The sequence below is a fragment of the Leptosomus discolor genome, chromosome 11 (assembly GCF_034619465.1).
Source record: "Leptosomus discolor isolate bLepDis1 chromosome 11, bLepDis1.hap2, whole genome shotgun sequence".
In the NCBI taxonomy this organism is placed as follows: domain Eukaryota; kingdom Metazoa; phylum Chordata; class Aves; order Leptosomiformes; family Leptosomidae; genus Leptosomus; species Leptosomus discolor.
The window spans coordinates 18,125,599-18,146,503 of NC_141401.1; the positions used below are offsets into that span (position 1 = coordinate 18,125,599).

Sequence of the window (20,905 nt, forward strand, 5' to 3'; positions counted from 1 at the left end):
AGCCCTCATGAGCTCGCTGGAGAGCAGCTCCTCTGCGCCCTGCAAAGCAACAAGGTGCCCCCTCACTGTGGGGTTTCCTTCAGCACCTGCAGAGCCGTCTCGGGTGGTCAAAGAGAAAGTGCCCAGGCAGGGTTATGGCAGGAGATGTGGGGAGAAGGGCAAAGCAAGGCCTTTGCGCTGCCCATAGCAGGCCCGCTACCAGTGAGGTTTCCAGGGAGACATTTTCCCAGTTCGGGCAAGGGAAAAAGGACAGAGGAAGGGAAGGAGGCATGAGTGCTGGCAGTGCCAGGGAGCAGCCGGCAGGGCTGCAGGAGGTGCCAGCTGACACCCTCCAGGAGCAGAGTGGCGCAGCGGAAGCGTGCTGGGCCCATAACCCAGAGGTCGATGGATCGAAACCATCCTCTGCTAATTGAGTTTTTTCCTGATTCCTCGTGGTGGCTGCCTCTCCCAGCAAGTTTTAGCCTGCACGGCTCCAGCTCTCTGAGTACCCATGGCCATGCCTTTCCCACACCCTGAGAGCCTACTCTCTGCCGCTGCCCCCTTCTTTCACCTTTGCTATCTTAGGAGGCCTCAGGAGCCAGCAATCCCAAAGTGACCCTCCCAAGGCAGATGGGTGGGTGTCGAGCAGTAGGCAGAGCTCCCCCCACGAGGCAGTGGGTGTCCTGGCAACACGGGTCTTTCTCCTTTCCCATCAGGCATCTCAATCCCAACTTCCCAGCTGCAAGCAGGGACCTCCAGCAATCCGCAGGTGGGGAGGAGGACAAGGCTGCTGCTACTTTGGGAAACACCAATGCGATTGACTCTGCCACCCGGGGGCTTTCTTTGTCCTGCTCTGTCTGCTGAGCAGGGCCAAGCGGGTATTGCCTATGGACACTGTATTGGCTATATGTGGCCAGATGTTGGTAGTGGAGGGCGGCAGGGGTGCTGCAGGGTGGCCTCTCTATAGAAGAGATAAGAGGCAGCCCTGTGCCAGATATGGCTGGTTCCAACTGCCTCCACAACACTGAGCCAAGGTGAAGTTTGTGGCATGGAGGGCACCCGTGATGGAGCTCCAGGATGCCTTGCTCCTTCCCTTGCCAGGCCATGACCTTTCGATTGCAATGACCCCTCAAAGACAATCCAGGGCGGCCTCTTCCAGAAGTCCTCCCTGTCCCAGTGCTTCGGGAGTTGGCAGCAGGAACACAGCACGGGTATCTGCAGGTGAGCTCCCTACTACCTGAGTAACTGAGGGGCCAGTAGCCACAGGTTCGCTTGGATGTTGACTGTGAGGCCACGTCTGGCTCTGCGGGCAATGGGCCATCCACAGGACTATGGCTTGCACTGGGTGTCAGTCTTCATTCCATAGTGGATACCGCTGTAGGATAAATCTCTTTACGTCCAAACTCTTCTCGGTGCAAAGTCCGTCACTTTTATATCCAGTCACTCCCTGGTCCACAACGGTTTTGCTGAGCCATGTCCTTGCGTTTGTCTTGACCCATGAACTTTCTCATCCAGTTTTCTGTGCCCTGCACCCCACTGAAGGTGGGGAAAGGAGTGAGCAGCTGGGTGGGTGTTTGGCTCGGTGCTTAAACCACCACAGCTACATGCACAGAAACGCACACACGAGTGCGGGGTCCATGAGTAGCTGGCACAGCTACGAACACAGACGGGGAGCGTTTCCATTAGCAGCACCCCCAGAAGCAGCCCGCGCACTCCGAGCAGCATGAACAAGAGAGAGGCCCGACCGTTTTCTTTCCCTCTGGCTGCTTAGGACGGGAGATCAGTGCTGGACAAGGATACCTTCCGTCCCACATGCAGAGCAGCAGGTCTGCCGAAGCCTGGTCTGTAGGATCGGTGTGTGCAGTGTCGCTGCACGGAGTTCAGTCCCGGTTTGTCCCGTGTGGTGCTGCAAGCGTGGGCAGTCGCCAGTGCTGATCTCGCCTAGGCGGTGAGTAGTGCATGTCGGGATTCCCTAGCTGCCGTGTTACCCAGAGAGAAAGCACTCACAGGCAAGCACCTTGAGGTCGTGTGTGTGCGCAGGGGCCTGGCAGGAGGAGGCCGCCCAGGCTCGGAAGAGGAGGAGCCGGAGGGATGAAGGCCTGAGGTGCGTTGGTGGTAGAGTGGTGAGCATAGCTGCCTTCCAGGCAGTTGACCCAGGTTTGGTTCCTGGCCCACGCAGACAAGCTTTTCTTTCACCCGGCCCCACAGTGCTTTGCCCACCTGGAAACAGCAGGCTGCAGGGCACTGCCCTGGATCCTTCAGACACTCGCAGGGAGTGCTGAAGCACCGGAGCAGGCGCTCAGAGAACTTTGGGATTCTCCCTGCCTGGGTATCACGCTCAGGTTTCAATGGGGCTCAGGCACTGAGCAGCCTGCTCTACCTTTGGAGCTAGCCCTGCTTTGAGCCGGCGTTTGGACTAGTGTCGTCCTGAGGTGCCCTGTAGTCAAGCTCCTTCCATGAAGTTCCTCACCAGCAAGCATGGAGAGCACCCGTGGGAAGAGGGGCACCTGGGAGTAAAGGCCCAGCAGTAAGAGGCCAAGAGGGACATGGCAAGCTCTGGGGCATTTCCCTTCAGCACTGCTGACGGGTCAGAGTCAATCCTCACACAATCCCACCACGGGTTGCACAAGCACTGGTAGCATTTCTCGGAAGGCCTGCCCTCAAGCAGCATGAGCCACAGAAGAGATCTTCCTGTGCACACTGGAGGAGGAAGAGGAGACATGCCTAAGGTGGAATCCGACCATGCCGGATAATGTTGTGATTGAGGGAGATGCTGAAGGCGCTGGGTTTGTTCAGCCTGAAGAAGAGAAGGCGAGGGGTCCTCTGCTGTGTGAAGGTGGCTCTCTGGCTCTCCAAGGTCTGCACTGTACCCAAAAGTTTTCAGTAGTGCAGGAGCCAGGAGTGGCCTGGCATCCTCTGTGAGCCAGCCTGGCCTGAGCTGCAGCTCCGAGGGGCTGCGGAGCTCTGGGAGATCTCGGGCTGCCCACTGAAGCCTGTAAGGGGGGCGCAATGTGTCCTTTGCGCAGCGTACCCCAGGGAGGAGCAGCAGCGGAGTCTACAGTGGTAGGAGCAGACAACATGACCTTGGGGAAGCAAACAGAGTGGGGACTCTGGAAGCCCCAGCAGGCAGAGCTGCCAGGAAGGACACCAAGGGCACAAAGGCCTGAGCAAGAAAGCTGCCTGCACGGGCCCACACAACCCATTGGCCCAGAATCCTTTCTCCCCAAGTGCTGAGTGGGCCTAGCAGAGCCCCAGGAACACCTTCCCTTGCTTGGAGAAAGGCTGTCTCAGCCCCAGAAGGGACATCCCTCCTCCGGCAGTGGCACGGCACCTGCATGGGAAAGGGGTCCCTCCACCTCTTTGCAAGAGGCCCTGCTCTTGCTCCTCCCGGATACTCCTCCCACCCTTCTCGGTCCTGCAGGTCCCAGGGGTGGATGAGGAAAGCCCTCAGTGATGCTGCTTCTCCGGGGCATGCTTTCAGAGTAGTGACTCTGTACAGATTTAACCCTTCTCCGGTGACTGGCTGTTTCTCATGCCCTCTCTGAATGTAACCTGCCATTTGATAGCTTAGGCTTTGGCATGGCCTGTCTCCTGGGTTCAGCAGTATCGGATGCCAGCCCAGTGCTTCAGGCAGTCCAGAGGTACCAGGAGGTGGTTGCCTCAGGCTCACAGTAATATGTACCTGAGTCTGGAGCAGCCTCAGGGGAGAAAATATCATTCCCACTGATGGCAGGCCTCTTTGGGGTAGGGGGGGAACAGCGTGTCCGGGAGAGAAAGACCCAGACTGGAGGCCATCCAGGACTGTGCGAGCAGAGGAACACAGTCCATGTTGTGCAACCCAAAACAAGCTGCTTTGGGTCCTCCTGCCATCTCTTCCCTCAGTTCAACCTCGTCCCCTGCCCTCTCTCGGTCGCCTCGTTCGGCAAGGTGAGGAGCTTTGCTAGGACTGCAATGGAGAATAGGGATACCTGGCTGCTTAGTATGAGCTACAAGGCGAGAAAGAGGAGAGTCAAGAACACACAGAGGCAGATTGACAGGCTGTCCGACACGGGGGTGAAGGGAGGCATCAGCAGAGACCGCACGTGCAAACATGGAAGCAGCGCTGTCTGGCCGTGAATGTACTTAGTGAGGTGCAATGTTGAAGAGGTTTGTGTGGAAACTTGATAGGCAGGTGTATTTATGCAAAATCAGGATGCTCCGAGGCAGTCAGTCCGGGTGTAGTCAGACAGGGCATGCCAGGCTTGCCGAGAGCGCTGTGCATCTCCCCTGAAGGGTTGTGCGAGCAGAGACTGGCTGGTTGCAGAGGAAGAGCGCTGTACTTGGAGCGGGCGAGGGAGACAGAGAGACTGCTGGGCTGAGCCAGGAGCACATGGCTCAGATGGGGTGGCCAGAGGGGAAAGAAAGCTCATGTCCAGGAGGTCCCATGGTGTAATGGTGAGCACTCTGGACTCTGAATCCAGTGATCTGAGTTCAAATCTCAGTGGGACCTTAGCCTTTTGGCTCCCTCCGGGCTTTCCTCACCATGCTTTCACCTTCACAGCCTTCCTCTTGGATCAATTCTTTAAAGACCCCTGATCCTCCCTCCTTTCCTGTGCTCCCAGCCCTACCACCGACAGCAGTGCCCCTTCTCCTGCCCTGTGCTCACCAAACCTCTGCTGCTTTGCTGACAACGCACCCCCATCCACTCTCGGTGTCATTGTGCTTGAGGGCTGCTCCTGGATGAGGGCATCCAGCAGGGCCTCAGAGAATCACACAACAGATGAGGTGGAGATGATGCAGTGCGAACCCAGCTCAAAGCAGGACCAAGTAGAGGACTTTTTTCATGGTGCTGTTTGCGTCGATGTTCGACACCTCCAAAGATGGAGATGTTCAAAACTCCCTGAGCATCAGTAGCCCATTTCAGCAACCTCATAGTTTTACTGTGTGTGGTATTATTGTACTTCCAGCCCTGTCCATTGCCTCTTGCTTTCTCTATGTCTCTCAGGCTTTTCTGTCTCTCGCTCGCCGCCTGGCTTATTTTTGTTGCTCTGGTATCATCTCGGGGAGTGCCACCCACAACTTGCATGATCCAAGCTTGGCAAAATAGTTGCTACTGTGGGAGAGGGCAGGTTGTCCTTCTTCCTTGCAGGGTGGGTGGCTAATCGAGGGAGAAGGAGGAGGACAAACCAGCACGAGTCTCCAGCTATGCTGCACAAAGTCTTTAATGAGAAGGAGCAAGTGCAGTGGCACAGAACAGAGACCAAGAAAGACGGCGACAGGGTACAGGGAGGCACAGAGAACGGCCCATTACCCTAGGAGGACAATCTCCACTCAAAGCACTGGCCTTTCCCCATTCTGCTGTACCTGGTGGCAATCCCAGCCCACCGAGAGCAGCCCCTAACTCCAGCACCCTCCCCCCGTCAGCAGGAGGTTCAGCAAAGCAGAAGAGAACGAGCCCTTTCTCGAGGAGCTCAGAGCAAAGCAGAGCCAGGGGAGGCACGGCGAGGCCTGCCGTGCAGCGAGGAGCAGCGGGCACAGGTCCCTCCTGCCGGGTGGGATGAGGACACCCATGCCGTCTGCAAGCCGGAGCTAAGCTCCTGCTGCTGCAGAGTCCTCATCTTCCCTCCCGCTCCACAGGGGATGATCCGGCAGGTTCAGCAGTTCAGACCGCAGCGGGGGGGAGGCAGACAGAGCCCAGACCCCCCCAGACCAAGGGAGCCTCCAGAAGAGATGGGGACCCCCCCGGCGCTGAGGGAGCTCCCAACAGCAGCTGACAGAGAGGATCCCACGGCTGTGCTCTGAGGGAAAGAGGTGAGGATGGGGCCCGGCAGGGTCACCACCACCGGCGAGGCCTGGATGGCCACCGTCGAGTCAGCGCAGCGGGCGACACAGGGCTCACTGCAGCTGCTTGCAAGTGGGGTTGGGCCACAGGAGCCGCAGGGGCGTGGGGGACAGGGCCTGAAGCAAGACATCTCTCGGAGAGGGAGGCAAAGCTGAAACACAGAGCAGAGGGGAAAAAGGAACCCCGTTATCAGCCAGTCTATCATTTCTGCAGCGCTCTCTGCAGGTACACCTTCCTGCCCTCCATCTCCCTTTCTAGCTCCATGTCCAGAAAGGGCCTCCAGATGAGCTTGCCAGCACACACAGGGCGTGACAGCTCACTTCCAAGGTTACATTTGAAGGCCTGGGAGCACCGATGTGCCTTACTGGTTGCTGATTCCACCAGGACCTCCTCCTGCATTTCCTGGTGCAGCAGCATGGGTGAAGGTGGATGCGGTTATCCCAGCACAAACAGGCTGGAGTGAACAGGTGTCTCAGAAATCCCCTCTGAAAAAACACACACTGTGCCTACAGCTCCCACGGCCCTCATCGTGCCTTCCAAGCTGCACAGCACAGGAAGGCTGTCCCACTTGTGGGAAAGGAGCCAGCACAGTGGGTTTCAAGCCCCTGTGGAAAGAGTGATCACAGCCCACCCCCAGCGCAAGCACTGCTGCATTGAAGAAGGCACTGGATGCACTTGGCCATTTGGTTAGAGTCCATCTGCTAAAGGCGCAAATTCTGTTGGGCGCACCTCCCTGCATCTGTGCCCCATCGATCCCCTTCTGCTCTTCCCACCTATCCCCGGCCACCACCATCGAAAGGGAAAGAGGTGAGAGCCTTTAAGAATTCCATTCCATGGCCAAACTGGGCAGCTCAAGTATTGACCTGAGTAGCCACCATGACAGCAGTTCAGCCCATAGAGAGAGAGATGGAGCAGTCTCAGGCTTACCTTGTTCCTCAAGGAAAGGGAGGCGAGAGAGGAGGATGCAGAGCCTGGAGCTGCGCAGGCTTTTATGGGGTGTCCCAGAGCCCTGCGGTGCCACACACATTCCTTGCTCATGAAGCATCTGAACTCCTCGTAGCTCTCGCTTGCTGAGGCTCAGTGGTGACTAAGCCCTTCCCTCTTTCATCTGACATGTTGTACTTGCGCTTCATACAACTGAACTTCGAAGTGATGAATGTGTGCCCCAGCCTTCTAATGCCAATTAATTCCAAGGTATCAAGGTTGTATGCAGGGTTGCGTAATATGGAGTCCCAGAATCCCAGAATGCCAGAACGGTAGGGGTTGGAAGGGACCTCTGGAGATCACCTAGTGCACCCCCCCTGCTAAAGTACTTTCGCCTGGAGGACATTGCACACGACTGCATCTGAGTGAGTTTGAATATCTCGAGGGAAGGAGACTCCACAGCCTCCCTGGGCAGCCTGTTCCAGTGCTCTGCCACCCTCAGAGCAAAGAAGTTTTGCCTCCTGTTCAGGCGGAACTTCCAGCGGTCCAGTTTGTGCCCGTTGTCCCTTGTCCTGTCAGTGGGCACCACTGGAAAAAGACTGGCCCCATCCTCTCGACACCCACACTTTAGATATTTTTAAGTGCTGATAAGGTCCCCTCTCAGTCTTCTCTTCTCCAGGCTGAACAGCCGCAGGTCTCACAGAAGAGATACTCCGGTCCCCTCATCATCTTAGCAGCCTGTTGCTGGACTCTGTCCTGTTTTTCCTTGGCCCTCCTTAACCTGGGGACCCGGAACAGGACACAGTACTCCAGATGTGGCCTCATCAGGGCAGAGTCGAGGGGAAGGAGAACCTCTCTCGACCTGCTCACCACTCTTCTTAGTGCAGCCCAGGCTACCACAAGGGCACATTGCTGGCTCCTGATTAACTTGCTGTCCACCAGAACTCCCAGGTCCTTCTCCAGCACCTTGACCTGTACTGGTGCATGGGGTTATTCCTCCCCAGGTGCAGGACCCTGCACTTGCCCTTATTGAACCTCACTAGGTTCCTCTCTGCCCAGCTCTCCAGCCTGTCCTGATCTCGCTGAATGGCAGCACAGCCTTTGGGTGTTATCAGCCACTCCTCCCACTTCAGTATCGTCAGCAAACTTGCTGAGGGTACACCCTGTCCCTTCATCCCGGTCGTTGATGAATATATTGAATAAGACTGGACCCAGTACAGATTGCCTTTCTCACAGTGCCTTCTTGAAGGTGAATACGGCCACCAGTCACAGAGAACTTCAGCTGCGAGGGACACTTCAAATCGACTCTCAGGAGCTTTTAGTGCAGACACTCTGGATGAACTTGAGAGACATTTCTCCCCACGGGCCATCCTAGACACACAGAAAGCTGTAGGTACGTTCAGGCAGAAGGCCGGGACTGCAGTATCCCACACGGGAGAAGGGACGCACGTCTCCAGGCAAAAGTCAACATCAAGGGAAGACCACGGTGTGCTGCAGGGAAGAATCCTGTGGGCAGGAGTGATGGCCATGAGGACCTTGCTCTCGTTAGTCAGTCTCTACCGCGGCCTGTTTTTGTGATCAAAGAGATGCCTGTGTTCTGATGGCTGCTAGGTTGGGCAATGACTTGGAAGGCAGCTATGGCATGAGATTCCACAGAAGTACCGGTTGTTTTGGGAACAGTGTTAAAATGTGTGGAAATGATCTTGAGGAAAGCAGCACTTTGGGAGGAGTGAGCCTAAGAGCTCTGTTATCCCTGGCACGCCTGAGGCCGGGGCAGAGTATTCAGGGAAGTCCACAGCAGGGTGACTCCTGTTTGCCTGGAGTTCAGGGGTTTTCCCAACTCTTCCACATCACGATGACTCCCAGGTGTTCTGGGAGACTGATCCGATGGCCCTTTGTAGCCTGAAATGTGTGGAACGGGGCCACGCCAGTCCTGACACAGGAAAAAGAGCCGTGAGCTTTTGGCTCCCTGCCCTCTGCCTCTCCTCAAAAGCAGCCCATCCAAGTCTGGCCTCGGGGGATGCCCTTGCTGATGAGAACAGCTCCATTTGGGTGTGGGTCTCTTTCAGGGAAGAACACAGGCATCTCTTTGAGCACAAAACAAGTCCGTGCTAGAGCCTGATGAGCATAAACAAGGTCTTCACGGCCCTCACTCCTGACCCGCAAGGGGCTTCCCTGTAGCCCACAAGGGTCTTTCTTTGCCGTTGAGCTTTGGCTAATCCCTGGAGAGGTGCATCTCTTCTTCCATGTGGGATTGTGCAGTCTTGACCTTCTGCCTGAACCTACCCACAGTCTTCTCTGTGTCTACGTTGACCCGTTGGAGAAGAGTCTCTCAGGGTTAGCCTTAATGCCTGCACTTAGAGCACTTGAGAGCTGACTTGAAGTGGCCATCATGGCTCAATTTCACCACGGCTTGTGGCCATGCTCAAAACGAAGAAGGCAATGTGACAAAGGCAATACATGTGACGCAAACCCCCTTCAGATCTCCCTGCGCACTGCCCTGAGACTTTTGGATAACTGGCCTCATGAGCCTGGGACATAGACAAATTGTTCTGATATTAGGAAGCATCATGCTCGTGATGTTTGCACTCAGAGTTGTGGTTAATGGCTCACTGTCCAGGTGGGGGCCTGTGACGAGTGGCATTCCTCGGGGGTCTGTATTGGGACCAGTATTATTTGACCTCTTTGTTGGGGACATGGAGAGTGGGATTGAGTGCACGCTCAGCAAGTTGGCAGATGACACCAAGCTGAGCGCTGTGACTGACACGCTGGAGGGAAGGAATGCCATCCAGAGGGACCTTGACAGGCTGGAGAGGTGGGCCCGTGCCAACCTGATGAAGTTCAACAAGGCCAAGCACAAGGTCCTGCACCTGAGTCGGGGCAATCACAAGCCCAGATACAGGCTGGGCGATGAGTGGCTTGAGAGCAGCCCTATGTAGAAGGACTTGGGAGTTCTGTTGGATGAAAAACTGGCTATGAGCCAGCAATGTGCTCTCACAGCCCAGAAAGGAATCGCATCCTGGGGCTGCATCAAAAGCAGCACGGCAGCAGGTCAAGGGAGGTGACTCTCACCTAGTCTGCTCTCGTGAGAGCCCACCTGGAGTACTGTGTTCAGCTCTGGGGCCCCCAGCTTGCCCTTATCGGACATCAACCTGCTTGAGTGTGTCTAGAGGAGGGCCACAAAGATGATCAGGGGGCTGGAGCACTTTCCCTTTGAGGATAAGGTGGGAGAGTTGGGGTTGTTCAGCCCGGAGAAGAGAAGGCTCTGGGGAGATCTTACAGCAGCCCCTTTAAGCATGGGAAGGTGGGGAGGGACTCTTTATCAGCGACCATAGAGAGAGAGGATGAGGGGTAATGGTTTTTAAATGAAAGAAGGTAGATTTAGTTCAAATTATTAGGAAGAAATTCTTTGTGGGTAGTGAGACACAGGAATATGTTGCCCAGAGAAGTTGGGGATGTCCCCTCGGAGGAAGTGTTCAAGGCCAGGGTGCACGGGGCTTTGATTAACCTGGTCTAGTGGAAGATGTCACTACCCGCGGCAGGGGGGTTGTAATGAGACAATCTTTAAGGTCTCTTCCAGCCCGAAATTTTCTATGATCTATGACAAGCTCCGAGCTGTGGGGGAGCGCAGGAACCAACAGGCAGGGCAAGACCCGCTCAGCCAATGTGAAAGGCAAGGCTGCAACACGTGTGGTGGGTTGACCTAGGCTGGATGCCAGGTGCCCACCAAAGCTGCTCTATCACTCCCCCTCCTCAACTGGGCAGGGGAGACAAAAATAGAACAACAGTCTCGTGGGTCAAGATAAGGACCGGGAAATCACTCAGCATTTACCGTCATGAGCAAAACAGATTCGACTTGGGAAAAAATGTAATTTTTTATTACAGAGAGGAGCAATGAGAAATAAAACCAAATCTTTAAACACCTTCCCCCCACCCCTCCCTTCTTTCCTGGGCTTAACTTTATTCCCCATTTCTCTCCCTCCTCCCCCTGAGCAGCGCAGGGGGACAGGGAATGGGGGTTGGGGTCAGTTCATCACACTGTTGTTTCTGCTGCTCCTTCCTCCTCAGGGGGAGGACTCCTAACACGCTCCCCCTGCTCCAGTGTGGGGCTCTTCTCATGGGAGAGAGTCCTCCATGACTTCTCCAGCGTGAGTCCTTCCCACGGGCTACAGTTCTTCACAAACTGCTCCAGCATGGCCCCCCCCCCCCCCCCCCCCCCCCACACACGGGGTCACCAGCAGCAAACCTGCTCCAGCGTGGGCTTCTCTCTCTCCATGGGTCCACAGGTCTTGCCAGGAGCCTGCTCCGGTGCAGGCTTCCCACGGGGTCACAGCTTCCTTCAGGCATCCAGCTACTCCGACGTAGGGTCCTCCACGGGGTGTAGGCAGTCATCTGCTCCACCGCCCATGGGCTGCAGGGGGACAGCCTGCCTCACCATGGTCTTCACCACGGGTTGTAGGGGAATCTCTGCTCTGGCACCTATAGCACCTCCTTCCCCCGCTTCTTCACTGACCTTTGTGTCTGCAGAAATGTTTCTCTCACATATTCTCAATCCTCTCTCTCGCTGCAATTACTGCTACTACTGCGCAATAGCTTTTCCCTTTCTGAAACACGCTGTCCCAGAGTCGCTACCACCATCGCTGACTGGCTCGGCCTTGGAGAGCAGCGGGCGCATCTTAGAGCCGTCCGGCATTGGCTGTAACGGGGGAGCTGTATTCTCACAGAAGCCACCCCTGTAATCCTCCCGCAACCAAAACTTTCCCACGCAAACCCATTACAACGGGGGAATGATTTCCCTTGGAAATCCTATGCTAAGCATCCTTGCTCCCTCCTCAGCCAGCAAAGAACAGACTTTCAGAATGGACCCAGTCCCGCAGCACCCTGGGAGCTGGGTTTCTGGGCAGGGTTGCAGCCCTCATGAGCTCCTTCCTGGGGAAGGGAAGACTGAGGTGGCACCTTATCGGCGTCTCCCAACATGTCAGGTAGGAAGGCGGAGAGGTGGGATAAAGAAGTGAGAGCCATCCTCTTGCCAGTAGTGCTCAGCGGGAGGGCAAGAAAAAATGGAAATAACAGAAATGTCACCCACAGTAACCACGCGTTACTGCGGGGGGGGGTGTCAAAGACCAGTGTCCCAATTGGTCAGACCTGAATGTTACCACAGACCTTTCAGCTAACGTCTCAGTCCTCTCAAGAGTTGTTCTCAAACATCGAAAACAGTCATGGCTCATCTCTCTTTCATTGGTGTTGTGGGAATAAACTCCAGGGGGTGGGTATGGAGTGGAAAGGAGGAAAACACTGTTTTTCAGGTCTGGACGTAGGCAGAGTGACTGCAAGGAAGGGTTAGGGCGGGCCCTCCTCATGCTCACCCTCTCAACTGCAACCACCTCCCACCCTTGCTCTGCATGCAGACAGGCACTGCCAGATGCACCACCTCCACACTGACACCTTAAACCCACTTTCCAAATAGTCCTGCTCCAAAGCCAAAAGGGAATAGGGACCGCTTTCATCTAATGGTGGAGATGATCACTTTTCCAGATCGTTTGGCCTTCTGGTCCCTGATCAGGCATTGTCATTCCTGACCAGTTCTGGCAAAAAGCTCTAGGCAAACCTATTCCACCAAAACAAACTCTCTCCTGTTGTCCTCACCCACGTCTCCCGTTTATTCTCCTTCTACCCTTCCACAGTTTTTCTCAGCCAGGCTCCACCTTGCCCTTTCTATAGACCTCTCCCACTCACACAAGCCATTCCCTCTACACACCCCAACAAGCTGCACGATACTCAGGGTACTTGTTCAAGGGCTGACACCACCCTCCGTCCCCAAGAGGCTGGAGGTGCTGCCAGGAGGTCACCATCACCCCGGCAGCAGTGTGCCCACCCTAGTGCTCACAGCAGTCCTGGAGTCCTCCTCAGGTAAATCTGAGAAGCAAAGCGGGGTGTAATATCCCACCCCACAAGAACCACCATCCCTGGTTGTCTCCACACAGCTGCCTCCCCTTCTTCCCTGGAAGCAGTCAAGAGGGCAGGTGGGGCATGAAAGCAGCCCCCTGTGTTGGGATATCCCAGCTGCCCGTCTGAGGAGAAGGCACTGGGAGCTGCAGCTGTAGCCCCTGGGGTTCCGCCTCTCAAGGCCTCTGGGAGCCCGGTACGTGGCACGCTGAGCGCAGCACCCAAGTGCAGGGCTTTGAGTGGAGCGTGGCCCTGAAAGTGCCAGGGAGCCGTGTGTCAGTTCTCCCAGCATGGGATGAGCAGGGCAGGGAGGGCTGGAGCAGGTAGTTGTGGCCGAGTGGTGAAGGCGATGGACTAGAAATCCATTGGGGTTTCCCCGCGCAGGTTCGAATCCTGCCAACTACGGGGTGCAGTCTGCTTTTGGGCTGCCTCCAATTAATCACACTGCGGCTGTTGGGCAGAGCCCCCACTGACACAGGGGGCACCCACTGACACAGTAAAACCAGTTGCTCACGGATCTCTTCCTCACCTCCCCCTAGAAAATCCTGAATGGATAGGAAATCCTGCTCCCCATGACAAGATAGGCAAGTTGGGGAACGAGAATGGACCAGTGCTGAGTATGAGCCATGAAAAGAAGTTCCATGTTGTTGCTTCTTGAGCAGAACTTAATAGCCTGATCTCCACTGACAACCCAAGCAGCACAACCCCACCAGCTCTCTCCTCTACACCTGAAACCGCAGCAGCTCATCTCCAAAGACAGCATGCACAGCATGGCCCTCAGTGCTAAAATGAAGGGAAGAAACCTCACGGACTGCAGTCACAGCACAGCACAGATCTTCATTCGCAAAGCAGTGCGTGTCCTCAGGACAAAGCTAATTCTCCCTTCCCATTTGGCAGTGCAATCACCAAATTTATATCCATAAGCAAGCATGTCCGTGGCTCTGCAGGTGGGAGGAGGACAAGGCCGGTTCTACTTCAGGGAAGACCAGTTAGACGGACTAGGTGGCCTGGGGCCTTTTTCCATCCTATTACCATTTCCATCCTGTTTGAAATGTGCTGACAAGCTGAGACAACTGAAACTGATGCTTGAGTCATGTTGAGCTGGGTCTCCATCGCCAGGTTTACCAGAGTTTTACCAGGTTTTAATACAAGTTCCTGCCTGGGAATTCTAGTGTCTTTGTCCTACACAAGAGGTTGATGCCAGGCCTGTATTTGGATCCCGGGCACAGCCTCTGGCCTGGTGGCTACATGGTTGGAAGCAAAGACTCAGAACTTCTGACCTCTTTCAGTGCCCAGGGCTCCTGAGGTGCTGCATGAGGCCCTGGTAGTGCTATGCCTTCCTGCAAATGTCACTGGCGATAAGAGCGGGGTGGTTTTTGCCCGTCTACCCTGTGCCTCTGCCCTGTATCCACTCAGGTATACAAGTGAAGCCCTGGAAATTCTCAGAGGCTTTGGTTCCCAGCAGACACTTTTGTCTCATCCACATCTCAGCCCAGCTGTGCTCCTTGTAGCCTCTAAGGCCAGAGACACGTGGCCAAGCCACCCTCTGGCTTACCAAGGCCTGCCATCAGCCAGAAAGACCTCAGGAAGGTCTTTCCAACTTCTAGGGAGAACAGCAGCCCCACTGGTCCCATCTACAAAACCAGAACCTGCAAAAAAGCCAAGAAGGAAGCAGGCAAATGTCCAGATATGAAAGACTCAGCCCGCTGGGGCTTGAAGCATCTTTGAGATTTATTGCTTCCTGTGACTCACATGTGCACACCCATCCAGGGGAGCAGCCGTGCTGGAAACCCTCTGGCAGGGGCTGGACCCCTGACAAGGAGACAGGGCATGCAGCAGACCTGGTCTTCAGGACCAGATGTAAGGATTCAGGGCCCAGTGGAGGACTGAGGAGTCATTTGGCCTCCTGTGTGGGTCAGCCTGGCCTGAGCTGCAGCTCCAGGTGCTCGGCAGCTCTGGGAGATCCCTGGCTGCCCACTGAAGCCTGTAAGGGAGGAACAAAGTGTCCTCCCCATTGTCACTCAGGGAGAAGCAGCATCAGAGGCTACAGTGGTACGAGCAGATACCATGATCTTGAGGAAGGAAATGGGCTGGAGACTGCAGTAGACTAAGCAGGCTGAGGAAAGCCCGGAGGGAGCCAAAAGGCTAAGGTCCCACTGAGATTTGAACTCAGATCACTGGATTCAGAGTCCAGAGTGCTCACCATTACACCATGGGACCTCCTGGACATCTGTGCTTATTTTCATTTTATTTTATTTTTTAAATTTTATTTTATTTTTTTTCCCTGTGGCCACCCCATCTGAGCCATGTGCTCATGGCTTATCCTTGCAGTTACTCTGTCTCCCTGGCCAGCACCAAGTGCAGCTTTCCTCCAGGACCACTGGGCACTCTCTACTCACAGGGCCTTTCAAGAGAGTAGCAGAGCTCTTGGCCCAAGTCTAGTATACCGTCTCTTACAACACCCAGCCTGCTAATCTGTGAGAATCTTACTTTCACATAATTAGACCTGGTTATGAAGTTTCTAGCTGAACCTTTTCAACGTTGCCCCCCACTGAGTACATTCATGGCCAGCAATCAGCATTTTGACGCTTGCACTGTGGTTTCTGCTGATGCCTCCCTTCACCCCTGTGTTGGACAGCCTGTCAATCTGCCTGTGTAAATTATTGCCTCTCCTGTTTCTGTGCAGCCTCAGAAGGCTTTCTCTTCTAGAGAGGAAGGTTCCATTTGTCAGGCTGAGCATCTAGTGAAAAAGTATGTGAACAGCTGAGCCGGGATAAACTGAAATTCCATGTATGTTCTCTTGCTGCCATCACGTGGACATTTTGGGTACTCCCATTTCAGTCTGCAACAGCTGAACTACAAAGCCCGAAGTCAAATTAATTCTGCTGGCTCCTTGCTGCAGCACTCACATAAAGTACCGTTTCATTGTTCAGTAAAGGAAGGCACTGCAGTGGATTGCAGGGAAGGGGAAGAGCGAAGGAGGAGGAAAATGGCTAGGGGAAGAAGGATCGGTTCAAGTAATTTCCAAAGCGTGCCAGATTAATGGCATGTTTGTATCTTTTCCCACTGACCACTCTGAAGCTCCCACCCTCAGTGCTGTGGGAGTGTGCAGGTCTAGTACTGTCTATGCTCCTGCCAGAGTCTGGAGGGGCTTTGTCCCATGCTGAGAAACTGCAATGGAAACAAACATCTTTCAGGAGTGAGCCTCAGTCTGCTTGCCACCTGTGCCCATAGAAACAGTCCCAGAATCCTGACAGGCAGCAACAAAGCTTCAAGAGCCTGAGCTGCCCGTGGCTCCCACCCAGGCAATCTCCTACTGCTCCCTGAGCAGGATGATGCCTGAGGCCTGTGCTTATCTCCTCCTTTCCTGGGGGTTGCTGTCTTCTTTCTTCTGGCAGAGGCTTTTTTCACACTGTAGGTCTCCTCATTCAAAGTTCCTGCACCCCTGACAGTTCTGGTCTGCTTTCTGGTGACTGGTGCATGCACAGGGTAAGTTTTACCTTGCCTGAGGACAGGTGAAATTTTGGCTGCTGCTCTCTCCTTCCCCAGTGCCAATGGACATCTGTGATCAAGGCATTAATGTCCCAGAACGAGCCCTGCATTTGGGCTCTGCAACCCTGTGTAGTGGATTGTGGCCTGGGGAGGTAGTGTGTGAAGGGGCACATGGGACACGTGGTGATCCACTCTGCTGACTGGATACAGTGGTTCTGGGACAGGCTGCAGCAATCAGGACAGAAGCAGAAATGCCTTGAGTCTCTGGGTACTGACAGATCCAGGGGTCCTGAAACCCCTGAACTCTCACCATGCTGAAAGACTTGTGAAAGAGCGGTTCATGTGGCCATCAGAAACTACCTCATTTCCTTCATTGCTCACCCCAAGGTTCATACTCCCCACGCATGTTGCCAGTGGCCTTCAACTTCAGGGAGAACGTCTTGACCTGATCTCCCACCTTGAGCCGAATCTGGCAAGAACCATGAGGAGCAAAAAGAAAGGCTTATACAAGTACATCCGCTGCAAAAGGAAGACTGAATAGTAGTCACTGAGGTGAAGGGCTCTGGAGCAGGGAATCGCTCCAGGGGATCCTTCCTGAAGCACCAAAACTGTGGCAAGACCAAGGCAACTTAAGCACAGGGAGTGAGAGGGTGCCCTAGCCCCACCCCCTCACGCCCAGTGGGAAGAGTAAGTTTCTGACGAGGGTCAGTGGCCAACCCCCTCATAGACAAGAGTAGCCCCTGGGAAGCACAAGTGACCAGAAGCATGGCAAACAGGATGGGCAAAGTAGGCGTGGTGCATCAGAAGGGCATGGCGTGGCAGTTGACGTGTGCAGGGAAGGTGTGAGGACAAGGCGCAGTCCCTCTCCTGGCTCTGGAGACCAACTGCTATGGTTTCCACTCAGCTGCAAGCCATCGCCAGAAGGAATGTCGCAACTCAGACAGAGCTCCCTGCAGCTGTCCAGGTCTCTGGCTGCAGGGGGTGCCTGAGCCTGTCACTCGTGCCAGAGGGCAGCAGGGACAACACCTGTGTGAGGTGTGACCAGGTGGGTGATCTGCTCAGCCTGGTGGCAGAGTTGAAAGAGGAAGTGGAAAGGTTAAGGAACATCAGGGAGTGTGAGAGGGACATAGATTTGTGGAGCCACACCCTACCATCCCTGAGGCAAAGGCAGCAGATGGAGGTGTCCTAAAAGTGGATTCTTTACCCAGTGTGCAATAACCCAATTCCACACATTCAGGAGAGATACTGTTTTTATTCAGGCCCAGGTGCTCAATTGAATCAATCCACAAATCAAGGACACCTGGGAACACCTGTTGATCACATTTCTGTTCCAAAATATATATTATTCAACATCCAGCTAATACATATTCATAACTAATTTGCACCATGCTGAATCATGGTCGAGGCTTGATGTGTGCATACTTGGGGGTCTCATACAGTCTCTGGTGGTTGGTCGGGGGTCCCAACCACTCCTTGAATTGACCATGTACGCTCAAGAATCTTTTAAGGACACTGTGTGTATGGTCCAGACTATCATGTTCCTGACAGTTTTCTCTTATCTTGGGATATCTTCCAGAACTTCATCAACTCCTTCCTTCTCTTTGTTTCTTGCTTCTGTCCTTGATCGAGGGTTGCGGTTTGATGGACATGATAAACTGTACTTACTTTTTATGTATAGTCAGGTAAGCCTCTGTCACCTGTGTAATAACAGTACATTATTTAGATGTTCAAGCTAAATCGCTGTAACTAAGCTAAATCCCTTTGACCATATCCCTGCATGCAAACAAAATTTCCAACACAACAGAGACTCCACAAGGAGTAGAGGACCCCCTACCCTCTTGCCACTAGGCAGAAGGAGGAGACCTAAGAGACAACTGGGGAATGGAAACAGGTCCCTGCTCAGGGTGGCAGGCAAATCCCCTCCTGGCCTCCCTCACCTTCCCAGTTGCCCCTACACAAATGAGGAGGTAGATGAAGGTCCATCCAGGGAGTTGCCTAGGGAGAGTCAGTCAGCCCCACACATTATGACTGCCTCTGTTAATTAAAAAAGGAGGGTAGTTGTTGTAGGTGGTTCCCTTCTGAGGGAAACGGAGGGCCCAATATGCCAACCACACCCATTCCACAGGAAAGTCTGCTGCCTTCCTGGAGCCTGGGTTAGAGATGTTAGTCTGGTACAGCTCTCTGACCACTACCCACTATCGGTTATGCAGGCTGGTAGCGCTGAGGTTGCGGAGAGAAGTCCAAAGGCTATCAAAAGGGACTTGAGGGGACTGCGGCGATTGCTATGTTCAGGAGCACAGGTAGTGTTTTCCTCAGTCCCTTCAGTGGCATGGAAGAATGCTGAAAGGAATAGGAAAACACACCTGATTAATATCCACGTATCAGACGGTGGTATCATTGGTGGAATTTTGTTTTTTGTGATAACGGGGAGGTTTACATGGCACTGGGCCTGCTGGCAACAGATGGGGTTTGGCCTTCTAGAAATAGGAAAAGGATTCTCGCATATGAGTTGTCTGGGCTCATCGAGAAGGCTTTAAACTAGGCTCAGGGGGGAAAGGGGACAAAACAAGGCCCACCACTGTTGAACCTAGGAGTGACATGCCGGTGTTGGAACTAAAATCAACAGCTCAGCTTAAGTGCATCTACACCAATGCACACAGTGTGGCCAATAAACAGGAGGACCTGAAAGACATTGTGCAGTAGGATAGCTGTGATTTGGTTGCAATCACAGAAACATGGTGGGATGACTCTCATGAGTGGAGTGCTGCAATGGGTGGCTATAAGCTCTTCAGAGGGGATAGGCAAGGAAGGAGAGGCAGTGGTGTGGCTTTGTGTGTTAGGGAGTGTTTCAATTGTGTAGAGCTTAATGATTGTGAAGACAAAGCCAAGTACTTATGGGTAAGGATGAGGGAGAAGGCCAACGAGGCAGATATCTTGCTGGGAATCTGTTATAGCTCACCCAGCCAGGATGAAGAGCCAGATGAGGCATTCTACAAGCAGCTGGCAGAAGTCTCGCGAATGTTAGCCCTTGTCCTCGTGGAGGACTTGAATTTATCAGATGTCTTCTGGAAATACAACACAGCAGAGAGGAAACAGTCCAGGAAGTTCCTGTAGTGTGTGGAAGATAATTTCCTGACACAGATGGTAAGGGAGGATATTGGGGAGGTGCCTTGCTTGATCTACTGTTTACAACAGAGGAGGTCTGGTGGGAGATTTGGTGGTCAGAGGCCGTCTTGGGCTTAGCACTCATGAAATGACGGAGTTCTCTGTTCTTGGTCTAGTAAGGAGGGGGTTCAGCAAAACCACAACCATGCACTTCCAGAGGGCTGACTAGTCCTGAAGGGCGAAGGGGTCCAGGAAGGCTGAACATTCTTCAAGAACAAAGTCTTAAAGTCGCAGGAGCAGTCTGTCCCCGTGTGCCATAAGATGAAACAGCCGGGAAGACAACCAACCTGGCTGAACAGGGAGCTTGTGCTAGAACTCAGGGGAAAAAAAAGGAATGTTTACCACTATTGGAAGAAAGGGCAGGCAACTCAAGAAGAGTATAGGGATCTCGTTAGGTCATGTAGAGGGAAAGTTAGAGAGGCAAAAGCCCAATTAGAACTCAAGCTGGCCAGTCATGAGAGACAACAAAAAATGTTTCTACAAATACATTAATAACAAAAAGAGAACGAAGGAGAATCTCCATCCTCTACTGGATGTGGAAGGGACCATTGCCACCACAGATGAGAAAAAGGCTGAGGTACTTAATGCCTTCTTTGTCTCAGTCTTTAATAGTCAGACAAGCAATCTGCAAGGTAATCATCCCCCTGACCTGTAAGATGGGGACTGAGAGCAGAATAACCCCCCCCCATAATTCAGGAGGAAGCAGTTAACGACCTGCTATGCCACCTGGACATTCACAAGTCTATGGGGCCAGATGGGATCCACCTGAGTACTGAGGGAGCTGGCAGAGGAGCTGGCCAAAGCACTACCCACCATTTATCAGAAGTCCTTGTTAACAGGGGAGGTCCCAGATGACTGGAGGCTTGCCATCTACAAGAAGGGCCAGAAGGAGGATCCGGGGAACTACGGGCCTGTCAGCCTGACCTTGGTGCTGGGAAAGATTATGGAGCAGTTCATCTTGAGTGTGCTCACACAGCATATGCAGGACAATTAGGGACTCAGGCCCAGGCAGCATGGGTTCATGAAAGACAGGTCCTGCTTAACCAAACTGATCTCCTTCTATGACCAGGTGACCCACTTTTAGTCAATAAGGGGAAGGCTGTGGATGTGATCTACCTGGACTTTATTAAAGCCTTTAACACCATCTCCCACAGCATTCTCCTAGGAAAGCTAGAGGCCCATGCCCTAGACAGGTGCACTCTTTTCTGGGTAAAAAACTAGATGGACAACTGAGCAAAGGGAGTTGTGGTGAACAGAGTTAAATCCAGCTGGCAGCCGGTCACAAGCGGAGTCCCCCCAAGCTCAGTATTGGGACCAGTCCTGTTTAACATCTTTATTGATGATCTGGATGAGGGGGTTGAGTGTTCCCTCAGTAAGTTTGCAGCTGACACTAAATTGGGTCAGAATGTTGATCTACTCAAGGGTAAGAAGGCTCTGCAGAGGGACCTGAATGGGCTAGATAGATGGGCTGAGGCCAATGCTATGAGTTTTAACAAGGCCAAATGCCAGGTCCTGCAATTGGGTTGCAACAACCCCATGCAATGCTACAGGCTTGGGGATGAGTGGCTGGAAAGATGC

At 53.8% G+C, this 20,905-nt stretch overlaps 4 non-coding genes across 4 annotated transcripts; 3 read left to right on the top strand and 1 right to left on the bottom strand.

The window, feature by feature from the left end:
* Nucleotides 1–336: 336 nt before the first annotated feature.
* TRNAM-CAU (transfer RNA methionine (anticodon CAU)) lies at nt 337–408 on the top strand. Its single transcript has one exon. It is a non-coding gene; the product is annotated as a tRNA-Met (tRNA).
* A 3,988-nt stretch (nt 409–4,396) lies between these two features.
* TRNAQ-CUG (transfer RNA glutamine (anticodon CUG)) lies at nt 4,397–4,468 on the top strand. Its single transcript has one exon. It is a non-coding gene; the product is annotated as a tRNA-Gln (tRNA).
* An 8,525-nt stretch (nt 4,469–12,993) lies between these two features.
* On the top strand, nt 12,994–13,075 carry TRNAS-AGA (transfer RNA serine (anticodon AGA)). The gene has a single exon. It is a non-coding gene; the product is annotated as a tRNA-Ser (tRNA).
* Nucleotides 13,076–14,818: 1,743 nt separating this feature from the next.
* On the bottom strand, nt 14,819–14,890 carry TRNAQ-CUG (transfer RNA glutamine (anticodon CUG)). Its single transcript has one exon. It is a non-coding gene; the product is annotated as a tRNA-Gln (tRNA).
* Between the last annotated feature and the right edge of the window lie 6,015 nt (nt 14,891–20,905).